General features: G+C 41.5%; 1 protein-coding gene across 1 annotated transcript in view; it reads left to right on the top strand.

Annotated features, from left to right (window-relative positions):
• The first annotated feature begins 11,643 nt into the window (after positions 1 to 11,643).
• The window catches only part of LOC104995285 (zinc finger protein 565-like), a 16,583-nt gene continuing 16,084 nt past the window's right edge, over positions 11,644 to 12,142 (top strand). Inside the window, exon 1 of the mRNA XM_010849106.1 lies at positions 11,644 to 12,137. The gene's annotated coding sequence lies outside the window, so the exon portion shown is untranslated. The remainder of the gene's footprint in view (positions 12,138 to 12,142) is intronic.

The raw sequence follows: 12,142 nt of genomic DNA, 5'->3' as shown, positions 1-12,142 counted from the left end.
GTACTAAATGCCACTGAGTTGTACACTTTTTAAATGGATAAAATGTGAATTTTATCATAATAAAAATGACTAATAGAACTGTAAGATACTTCAACATCCCACTCTGAATAATTGACAAATCTATCAGGCAGAAAATCGGTAAGAACGTATCATTGAACTGAATAAGAGGATTGATAAGCTGAATTTTTTAAAATGTTTATTTATTTGGCTGTATCGGGTCTTAATTGCAGAGGAGAAGGGGACGACAGAGGATGAGATGGTTGGATGGCATCACCGACTCAATGGACATGAGTTTGAGCAAGCTCCGGGAGTTGGTGATGGATAGGGAAGCCTGGTGTGCTGCAGTCCATGGGGTCGCAGAGTAGGACTCGACTGAGCGGCTGAACTGAACTGAGATCATTGCCAAGTGCAAGATCTTTGTTGCAGCATGCTGGGTCTTTTTAGTTGCAGCATGCAGGATCTAGTTCCCTGACCAGGGATCAAACCTGGGCCCCCTGAACTGGGAGCTCAGAGTCTCAACCATTGGGCTACCAGGGAAGTCCCTTGATCAGCTGAATTTACTTGTTGCTTATAGAATACTTCATCCAAAAACAGCTAAGTACACATTCTTCTCAACTCAGCTCAAACATTCACCAAAATAGATGACTTTTTGCCCATAAAACACACCTAACACATTTTAAGACTAGAAATCATATGGAGTATGGCCTCAGACCACAATTCAAATAAACTATAAAACAATAATAGGAAGCTGAAAAAAAGTCACAAAATATTTGGAGATTAAGCAACACATTTAATATTTATTTATTTTTGACAGCACTGGATCTTCGTTTCTGCTCATGGGTTTTCTCTATTTCTGGAGAGCAGGGCTACTCTCTAGGGCAAGGGCTTCTTGTTGACGTGGCCTCTCTTATTAGGAAGCACAAGTTTGGGCTCTGTGGTGTGTGGGCTTCAGTAGTTGCGGCACATAAGCTCAGTAGTTGTGGCACATGGACTTTGTTGCCCCACAGCATGTGGGATCTTCCTGGACCATGGATCAATCTGGTGTCCCCTACATTGCAAGGTGGACTCTTAACCACTGGACCACCAGGGAAGCCCTCAGTTCAGTTCAGTTGTGTCCAACTCTTTGTGACCCCATGGACTGCAGCACACCAGGCCTCTCTGTCCTTCACCAACTCCCGGAGCTTGCTCAAACTTATGTCCATCGAATCGGTGATGCCATCCAACCATCTCATCTTCTGTCATCCCCTACTCCTCCTGCCTTCAATCTTTCCCAGCATCAGGGTCTTTTCCAATGAGTCAGTTCTTCATATCAGGTGGCCAGGGAAACCCTAAGCAACACATTTATAAATCAATTATTTTCAACCAAATGATACAGTTTATCAAAATTTGTTGAGTGCAGTGAAATGAATACTTGGAGAGAATGTATAGCATTAAAGTTCTATATTAGAAAAGAAGAAATATCTAAAATCAGTAATTTAAGCTCCCACTTTAGCAAATGAAAGAGCAGCAATATAAACCTAAAGCAGGCAGAAAGAAAGCAATAATAAGAACTAGAAATCATTGAAATTAAAAACAGGAAATCAATAGAGAATAATCAGTGGGAACAAAAGCTAATTCTTTGAAAAGATCAATTCATTGATAAAACCCTAACTAGTCTAACCAAGCAAAAAAGATGAGAAACCTATAAATCTCTTAGGAAGAAAAATGTAGGGGAAAAGCTGACATTGGATTGGCTATGGCACCAAAAGCACAGACAGTAGAAGAAAAAATAGATATATTGGACTTAATCAAAATAAAAAACTATACATCAAAATACACTATCATGAGAGTGAAAAGACAACCCACAGAATGGGATATTTAAAACAAATTATTAACACCCAGAATATATGAAGAATTTCTAACAACTAATAATTCAAAAATTGGGAAGTGCATTTTATAGACATTTCTCCAGTGAAGATACACAGATAACTAACAAGAACATGAAAAGACGCTCGACTTCTTTAGTCATTACAGAAATGAAAAATCCAAGCCCATAATGAGGTACCACTTCACACCCACTAGGATGACTATTATTTTAAAAATGGACTAGGATGACTATATAAAAATGGAAAATAAAGTTTGGCGAGGATGTGAAGAAATTGGAACCCTTGTGAATTGTTGGTGGGAATGTAAAATAGTGCAGCTGCTGAGGAAAAGAGTTTGGCAGTTCTTCGAAAAAGTTAAACTTCTAATTTACAGAAAATGTAGAGGAAAAGTTAAGTAATGCCAAAAAGAAGCAATCAGGCAAATCCCAAATGTTGCATATTCTGTTGGACAGTTGATCTATTCAGTTTCAGTAAGCCAATGGCATGAGAACAAAGAGAGGAACAATCTAGATGAAAAGCAACTTGAACCACAAAATTCAGAAAATTTAAATTCAATAAAAATAAACTACATTTTAAAATTAAAAAATAAACTTGAGAGACTTAATAATCAAACATACAGTGTTGACTCTGTTCAGATCCTTTTTTGATGAAACCAACAACAAAAAGATATTTGAGAGTATGCGTGTGTACGTGCTCAGTGCTGTGTGACTCTTATGACCCCCATAGACTGTAGCCCACCAGGCTCCTCTGTCCATGGCATTTCCCAGGCAAGAATGCTGGAACAGGTTGCCATTTCTTTCTATAGGGCATCTTCCTGACCCAGGGATGGAACCCATGTGTCCTGCTTTCTCTAGTTGCAGCAAGCAGGGGCTACTCTTCATTGCAGTGCATGGGCTTCTCACTTCAGTGGCTTCTCTTGTTGTAGAGCATGGGCTCTAGCGCAAGTGGGCTTCAGTAGTTGTGGCTAGCAGGCTCTGGAGCACAGGCTCAGTAGTTGTGGCACACAGGTTGCCCCACAGGTCTCGTTGCCCTACAGCATGTGGGATCTTTCTGGAACCAGAGATCAAACCTGAGTCCCCTGCATTGGCAGGCAGATTCTTAACCATTGGATCACCAGGGAAGTCCCAGGAGAAAGTGCTTTACTCTCACAATGAAATACTTATTATATAGCAGTCAAAAGGAATGAACTGCAATGACACACAACAGTACAGAAAGTCTTAGTGATATAATAATATTAGAAGAAAAAGTAAATTCCAATGATGAAATATAATAACTTTAGAAAGTTAAAAAAAACTAAACAATAATATACTTTTTATCAAAACATATAGATGCAATAAAACTGCATAAAAACAAAGCAAAGGACTGATGAACACAGGGTCCATTACTCTACCTGGAGAGGAAGGAGGATGGTTTATATATATGTATAAACTAAAACTATATATACATATACATATATATATATAGTTTTGCTAAAGTAAGAAGCATGGGCACATGCTTTATTTAATCATATTACATTGGCTTTTCTCTTTGGATTTAGTGTAATAGGCTCAAAGTTTGCCAAAGGCCCTATATTTTGCTTAGTCTTGTTGTGGGAAAATTGGATGCTTTGGGAGCTTGTAGACCAGAGGAAATGGGTTCAAGAAAATCTTTAATAAAAAAGAACCCCATGTCCTATTAATCACCACTGGGCCTAGTTGAAAAGTTCTTTTACCAGGAGTTGAATGGGAACTGGGTATGTTGAACCAAGGTGAAATGTAGAAGGCAGAGGCCAAGATCCCTAGGACAGAAGATTATTTTCAGCTCAAAAGTGTGGGATGAGGGAGACAAAACACAGAGGGGAGACAGGAAATGAAGAAAGTCATCGCTACTTTAAGATTAAAATAAACTTTAAGGATGCCTGAAGGCTTCAGCACACTTAAAATCAAATAAATGCAGTACAAAAACACATAGAGCCTACATGAAAATTATTTTTATGTAGCTCCATAGAATTCTGTTGAGTATTAATCCTATCAAATTGAATTTTAGAGACACTGGACTATAAATGGTATTTTTATATTGTAGTTCTCGTGTTTTTAAAGCCTATACACATAAGTCTGAGATATTTGTAAGCTCTTGAGTAGTCTACAGGTATCAGTTTGTTCACCCAGCATTACTTCATCTTTCACTCCATCTCTGACTCATGTCTCTAAAACTTGCCTACCCACTTCCTTAATGACTAAAAGTCTTTTAATTTCTATTTTTTCACTTTCTCTTTTTAAAAAATGAGTTATAATTTATATAAAATAAAATAAAAATCTTAAGTTTGCATCATATGCACATAAGTGTGTATCCCTCACCCAGATCAAGAAACAGAATATTCTTCATTCCCTCAGAAAGTTCCCTTGGCTCCTTCCCAGACAATAACTATTATCCTCTTCTGAGGTGATCACTCTTCTGACTTCCATCTCCATAGATTAGTTTTGCTTGTTTTATTTTTTTATAGCTTTATTTTTTTAATTACTTATTTATTTTTTGGCTGTGCTGGGTCTTTGTTTCTGTGCAGTGGCTTCTCTTCCCTGTGCAGAGCACAGGCCTTAGACATGTGAGCTTCAGTATTTGCAGCTCACGGGCTCTGGAGCACAGGCTCAGTAGTTACGGCACATGGGCTTAGTTGCCCTGTGGCGTATGGGATCTTCCTGCATCAGGGATCGAACCTGTATCCCCTGCATTGGCAGGTGGATTCTTAACAACTGGACCACCAGAGAAGTCCTAGTTTTGCTTGTTTTTGAACTCCATATAAGTGGAATCATACATTGTCTTTGGTATCTTACTTCATTTGCTCTGATGTTGTAAGATTCGTCTATATTGTTGTGTGTAGCAGTTTATTTCTTTTCATTGCTGAGTTAGGGTACCACAGTTGTGTATCCAGTCACCTGTTGATGAATAGTTGGGTTGTTTCCAGTTTGGGACTGTTACAGATAAAACTACCATGCGAGTTCCCTGGTGGTCCTGTGACTAAGACTCTGGGTTTGATCCCTGGTCAGGGAACTAGATTCCACATGCTGCAACTAAGACCTGGTACAGCCAAATGAATAAATAAATATCTTTTAAAAAAGGAAAAAAAGTACCATGAACATTTGTATACCAGTCTTTGTGTAGATCTCTGTTTTCACTACTCTTGGATAAAGAACTAGAAGTAGGTTGGCTGAGTCCTATAGAATGGGAGCCCCAACCTACCTCTTGGATCTAATGCCTGATGATCTGAGGTGGGACTAATGTGTAATAATAATAGAAACAAAGTGCACAATAAATGTAGTGCACTTGAATCATTCCAGAAACATCTCGCTGCACCGTCTGTGGAAAAACTGTCTTCCACGAAACTGGTCCCTGCTGCCAGAAAGGTTGGGGACCACTGATATAGAAGGTATATGCATGAAAGTTCTCAATTTTAGACACTGCTAACTCAGTCTCAGTAGTTTTATTTTCTGAGCTTGGCAACCTATGAAAATATTAGCCACATTTGTATACAAGTGGCAGTTTCGACTGATAACTTCGTGACCAACAAATACAGATGCACGTCAGCTGCACCAGGCTTTGGGCAGAGCTCGGAGTGTCAAAGCCGAGGCAAAGCTTCAGCAGGTGTTTCTGGGGCATAATTAATGACTGTTTCAGTGGTCCCAGATAACCAGCTGCCATTTCTCCTCTAACTAAATTTGACAACTGAGAGCAACATGAGCAGCCATTTTATGTCATACTCCCAATACAGTCTCTGTTGAATGAACTTGGCAGAGAGCTCTACTATGAGTGCTTCCCCATTTCCGTATTGCTTCAAGTCACATGTTTATATCAGCCTTAACCTTTGTGAAATTTTATTTTCTTGTTGCATCTTGGACAGTAACTTTCTAAGATCTCCTAGTATCTAGCAGGCAAGTGTGATTTCTGCTGTCTGGGAAGTTCCTTCAAAGGACAAATACTATAGGCACAGAATAAGTCACAAGTGTTACTTGAAATATGAGACACCAGAACTGGTCTGATCTTTAAATAAAAAGCTCACTCTCAGGAGTGAAGTGAAGGCACTGGTGATGTAGTGGTTGAGAATATACCTTGCAAGGCAGGGAGCATGAGTTTGGTCCCTGCTTCTGGAAGATTCCATATGCTTCGGGGCAACTAAGCCCATGTGCCACAACTACTGAGCTAAAGTGCAAAAGATCCCACAGGATGCCACAAAGACCCTGGGTGCTGCAACAAAACCTGACACAGCCAAACAAAACTAATGAATTGGGGGAAAAACAAAACAAAACAAAACAATGACTTAAAGGCAGACATAACGGTGGTGGTGGAGCTTGCAGCAGAAGACAAATACGGTATGTCCCATGGGCTGACCAACGCCCCTAACATTAGAGGTGGAAGAGGGGTACCTCTGAATAAAGGAATTTATCTTTTACACAATCTTAGGACACTGGTTTGGTCTTTAGTTATCTGGGGAGATATGAATGTTACAAGAGAGAGATTATAGCTGGGCTTGAAATTTTCATTAAGGATAAAAATGTGATCTTATTTTTTTTCTTTGGTTATATTAACTAAAATACACAAAACTATGAGCTGTTTCTTCAAAGACAACTACATAAATATCCCATTCCATCTTTTGTCTTTTAAAGTAATGCTTCTCAAATTGTGGTGAAAGACAAGATCTTGTTTCTTTCTTTCAAATTAGCAACCTGTTATGGACCAAGACTTTTGGAAAATATTATTATACATATTTTGTTGTTCTATATATTATATATTTTTATGACATAAATTTCTTGAAAGGTAAAAAAGACACATATAACACATGCTCTAATTTATGTCATTTCTAGATTAACAAGCATAGAATTATATTTTCATAAATATAATCAGAACAAACATAACAGGGAAAAGAAAATAATATTAAACACTTCACATTCATTATTCATTCAAGTGTGCATAGGAGTGACACAAAATTACTGTTATAACTTTTGTAGTTCCGTAATCATAACAAAGAAAGCATAAAGGAAATTGCAATTCTCCATACCATGTCTATAAAAAACACACTTTGAATGAACACTGTGTATAACGCATTTTTCAGTTTCTATGACCAGTGAGCTCTTTAAGTTGTTGAATAGAAAGTTACCTCTTCTGTGCTACCCAGCTGCTATCTACCTGTTCCTCTTACCTCTGTCCACAGGCCCCAGAGTCTACACTCCTAATTCTACCCTGGTAATAACATCCAAACAGCACCAGCCTCTGCCACTTCCAGGAGAGTCTCACCTTGGCCCTTACCGCACAGGTTTTACCAGGGGTTCCTCTCAGGAGTGATTCCTATTCCTGTTCAGTCGCTCTGTCATGTCCGACTCTTAGCGACCCCATGAATCGCAGCACACCAGGCCTTCCTGTCCATCACCAACTCCCGGAGTTCACTCAGACTCACGTCCATCGAGTCAGTGATGCCATCCAGCCATCTCATCCTCTGTCGTCCCCTTCTCCTCCTGCCCCCAATCCCTCCCAGCATCAGAGTCTTTTCCAATGAGTCAACTCTTCACATGAGGTGGCCAAAGTACTGCAGTTTCAGCTTTAGCATCATTCCTTCCAAAGAATATCCAGGACCGATCTCCATCAGCTCCTATTTGTTGAATGTTCCTAGCCACTTTTGACTTTATGCTGCCTGGTTCAAACTGATGTATGCTCAAGTAAACGCTTAAAAAATTCTGTCTCAGCTTATCTTTTAACACAAAATTGAGTAGTGCTTTTCTTTTGACCTGTCATTATCAGGTTCTATACCAGTTAAAGTTAATTAGAGAGCATTCCTTCTTTTCCTAGGCTCTGAATAAACTGAACAATCGTTATTAGTTCAACAATTAGGTAAAACTAGGTGTTCTACTTCTTAGTAGAAGTTAGTAATTTAAATTTTACTAGAAAATCTATGAGGCTGGTTCCTGGTGACGCTGTGGTGAAGAATCTGCCTGCCAACGCAGGAGACACAACAGACGCAGGTTCAACCCCTGGGTCAAGAAGATTCCCTGGAACAGGAAATGGCAACCCACTCCAGTATTCTTGCCTGGAAAATTCCATGGACAGATGAGCCAGATGGGCTATAGTCCATGGGGTCACAAAGAGCCAGACTTGACTGAGCACACACACAAACACACACAGAAAACCCAGTTACCTCTACTGTGGTTATAAATATTTTATTATTTGGCAGCACTGGGTCTTAGTTCGTGGCACATGGGATCTTCTAGTTATAGCACGTGGGATCTAGCTCCCTAATCAGGGATTGAATCCGAGCCCCCTGCTTTAGGAGTGCTGAGTCTTACCTACTGGAACACCAGGGAAGTCCCTCTACTGTTGTTATAAAGTTGCACATAGCCTCAAAATTATTTTTTAAATTTAATCAATCAATTAATTTAGTTTTGGCTGCACTGGGTCTTCAGCTGCTTTGCCAGGCTTTCTCCAGTTGAGTTGAGCCAGGCCTACTCTTCCTTGTGGTGTTCAGGCTTCTCACTGAGGTGGCTCTTCTTGTTTCAGAGCACTGGCACTAGGACCGGTGGGCTTCAGTAGTTGCAGTGCATAGGTGTGTTGCTCCTCGGCATGTGGGATCTTCCTGGACCTGCAATCGAATCTGTGTCCCCTGCATTGGCAGGTGGATTCCCAACCACTAGACCATCAGGGAAGTCCTCAAGATTATTTTAAACATAATGTCTATGGTTTAACCTTCCACATTTCTCCTGTTTTGTTCTCATTTATCAATATTGTGTTTCATTTATCTTTTAGAACCAAACTGAATTTTAAAAATCTGGCCCACTATTCATCCATTTCAGAATTTCAGAATCTACACTGACAGAGGAGATTTTCACATATTGAGGTATAGGGAAATTGAAACTGTACAAGCTCCTTCAGCCTTGTCTTTTGAACTAAAATGCTGACTCAAGAGTTAGTGATTGGGAAATGTAAAGATGTAGAAACAAAGAACAGCTGTTGGGCTAGGGAACTGGTAACAGTTTAGACTATAATTCTGTGACACAGCAGAATCAGTGAACTCCGTTTCCTGAAAGATATAGATAAAGGCCTGACACACATTCCTAAGTTGTTTTTACAGGAAGCAGATCCCTGCAGATGAAAACTACTAACCATAGATCCTAGACTGATTGAAACCAGAAGGTTGACTTGAAACTATACCTTGATGCCAACCAGCCCAAGAACTGTCCATGAGCTGATCATGCCCTGCTCCTTGAACACTAGAGAACTCTTCACTGCCTCCTCCAGGGTGAGTCAACAGTCTTGAGGGCATTAGCCCACGGTGGCCCCCTTTGTCTGGCAAAGCACTAAAAGTTATTCTTTTCTACTTCATCCAAAACTCTCTCCGCATTTCTCTTCGGCACTGGTGAACAGAGGCTGAGTTTTGGCAACAAAATCATTCTGGCTTATACATAATTTGGCCTGAACTTTATGTTACTAAAATAGCTTTATTTCCTGTTTTTCATACATTATCAGTTCAGTTCAGTCGCTCACTCGTTTTCCGACTCTGCGACCCCATGGACTGCAACACACCAGGCCTCCCTGTCCATCACCAACTCCTGGAGTTTACTCAAACTTATGTCCATTGAGTTGGTGATGCCATCCAACCATCTCATCCTCTGTCAACCCCTTCTCCTCCTGCCTTCAATCTTTCCCAGCATCAGGGTCTTTTCAAATGAGTCAGCTCTGGCCAAAGTATTGGAGTTTCAGCTTCAGCATCAGTCCTTCCAATGAATATTCAGGACTGATTTCCTTTAGGATGGACTGGTTGGATCTCCTTGCAGTCCAAGGGCCTCTTAAGAGTCTTCTCCAACACCACAGTTCAAAAGCATTAGTTCTTTGGCGCTCTGCTTTCTTTATAGTCTAACTCTCACATCCATACATGACTACTGGAAAAACCATAGCTTTGACTAGACGTACCTAGAAGACCCTTGAGAATCCCTTGGACTGCAAGGAGATCCAACCAGTCCATTCTAAAGGAGATCAGTCCTGGGTGTTCTTTGGAAGGAATGATGCTAAAGCTGAAACTCTAGTACTTTGGCCACCTCATGAGAAGAGTTGATTCATTGGAAAAGACTCTGGTGCTGGGAGGGATTGGGGGGCAGGAGGAGAAGGGGATGACAGAGGATGAGATGGCTGGATGGCATCATTGACTCAATGGACATGAGTTTGAGTGAACTCCGGGAGTTGGTGATGGACAGGGAGGCCTGGCGTGCTGCAATTCATGGGGTCGCAAAGAGTCGGACACGACTGAGCGACTGAACTGAACTGAACCTTTGCTGGCAAAGTAATGTCTCTGCCTTTTAATATGCTGTCTAAGTTGGTCATAACTTTTCTTCCAAAGAGCAAGCATCTTTTAATTTCATGGCTGCAGTCACCATCTGCATTATACATGGCTGTAGTCACCATCATACATTATTCATCTCCTTTAACCATTAAAGAAAAAAAAATGCATGATCCGGAAGTAAAGACTGTTCACTTTGAAGGTGCAAATAAACAAACACCTCCCCTCCTATAAGCCCATGCCAGTACTCCTTTAGGGCTTCCCTGGTGGCTCAGCTGGTAAAGAATCTGCCTGCAATGTGGGAGACCTGGGTTCAATCCTGGAGTTGGGAAGGTCCCTGGAGAAAGGCAAGGCTATCCACTCCAGTATTCTGGCCTGGAGAATTCCATGTATTGTATGGTCCATGAGGTCACAAAGAGTCAGAGATGACCTAGCGACTTTCACTTTCAGTACTCCTTTAAAGATAAGATTCCTTTCCCAGAAACCAAGGCTATAGTGACTCCCTGTGTACGTACTAATCTGTCTCTTGAAATTTTGAAGGAATGTTCTCATGTCATGTTTGATGTATGTATTTTGCTCTGACAAAATACAAAATATGCTGAAAGCCATGCTTCCTAGACCAGTTTCTCAGAACTACTGACAAGCTAAATCCTCCACTATGGTTCTCAGTACAGCTGAAGTAAAACCTTCTTCTATTGCTTATTGTAGGTTGTTTATGGATTTTTTGCATCCACAATAGTTGTCCACTCCAGTACTCTTGCCTGGAAAATCCCATGGATGGAGGAGCCTGGAAGGCTGCAGTCCATGAGGTCGATGAGGGTCGGATACCACTGAGCGACTTCACTTTCACTTTTCACTTTCATGCATTGGAGAAGGAAATGGCAACCCACTCCAGTGTTCTTGCCTGGAGAATCCCAGGGACAGGGGAGCCTGGTGGGCTGCCGTCTATGGGGTCGCACAGAGTCGGACACGACTGAAGTGACTTAGCAGCAATTGTTCATTTTATATTTAACAAAATGTAATAAGTAATATTTTACAAGAAGGACATGAAAATGGCCCAAATATAAGGGAATACGCAAAGTAAAAAGAAAAAACTCACAACCGCACATCCTCGAAATTAACTACTGTTAAATATTTGTGTGACTTTCCGGAGATCTTACTACTAAATGTCTTTTTATCTATATTTAAGTACTTACAAAATGTTTGAAAACAGTATGACATATTTTAACAGTATTACTTATTATTAAGTTTAGTATTGGTAGTCCATCCCGGGACTCAGGGTTGTCCTTCTTGAACCTCCCCGGGCCCTTCTTGGACTTCCCCATCAAGAACTCATTTGCTCCCCTTCACTCTCTCCCCAACCCGACCTCCAACCCGTTAGCCTGGGACTACATTTCCCGGAAACCTCCAGGGTGGGTCCAACCCCTACCGGGCGTCTCTGGGGCCCCGCCCAAGTCGTTTGGAAAAGCCTTGACTACCGGCTGCAGGGTTCGACGTTCCAGACGGAGAGCTGCGCTGGGGGGCTGCGCCAGGGACCTCTGGGAATGAAACTTGAGCCGAAACTCGAGCACCCCTGTTACCCCGACTGTGGGCTACGTTTCCTAGAAGCCTCCACGGGCCACAACCCTTTCTTATCCATCCACCTGTTGCTACCTCGACCGGTCGGTTCGCCCCGATCCTTGGAGGATGCTCAGGCGTGGCTGGGCGATCGGGATTGGGCTTCGTTGAAGCTTGGAACACGACGCGACTCGGGACGAAAAAGGTTGTGCCTGCCCAGGCCCTGCTTGGATTTTTACTCCCACGGACTACATTTCCCCGAGGGCCCTTCAGTATGTGTGGTTTCCGTACGAAGTTGGCTGGACCGTGTGAGTTGGAGGGAGTTCGAACGCAAAGGATTGAGGCATTTCGAGGTTGCTTCGCTCACTGCTTTGGGGCGGATTCCATCAGACTGGCGTGAGAGGACCCCAGAGAAGTAAACGGTGAG

This window comes from Bison bison, unplaced genomic scaffold, assembly GCF_000754665.1.
Source record: "Bison bison bison isolate TAMUID 2011002044 unplaced genomic scaffold, Bison_UMD1.0 scf7180017864280, whole genome shotgun sequence".
NCBI lineage: Eukaryota > Metazoa > Chordata > Mammalia > Artiodactyla > Bovidae > Bison > Bison bison.
This window is presented reverse-complemented; position numbering and strand designations above follow the sequence as displayed.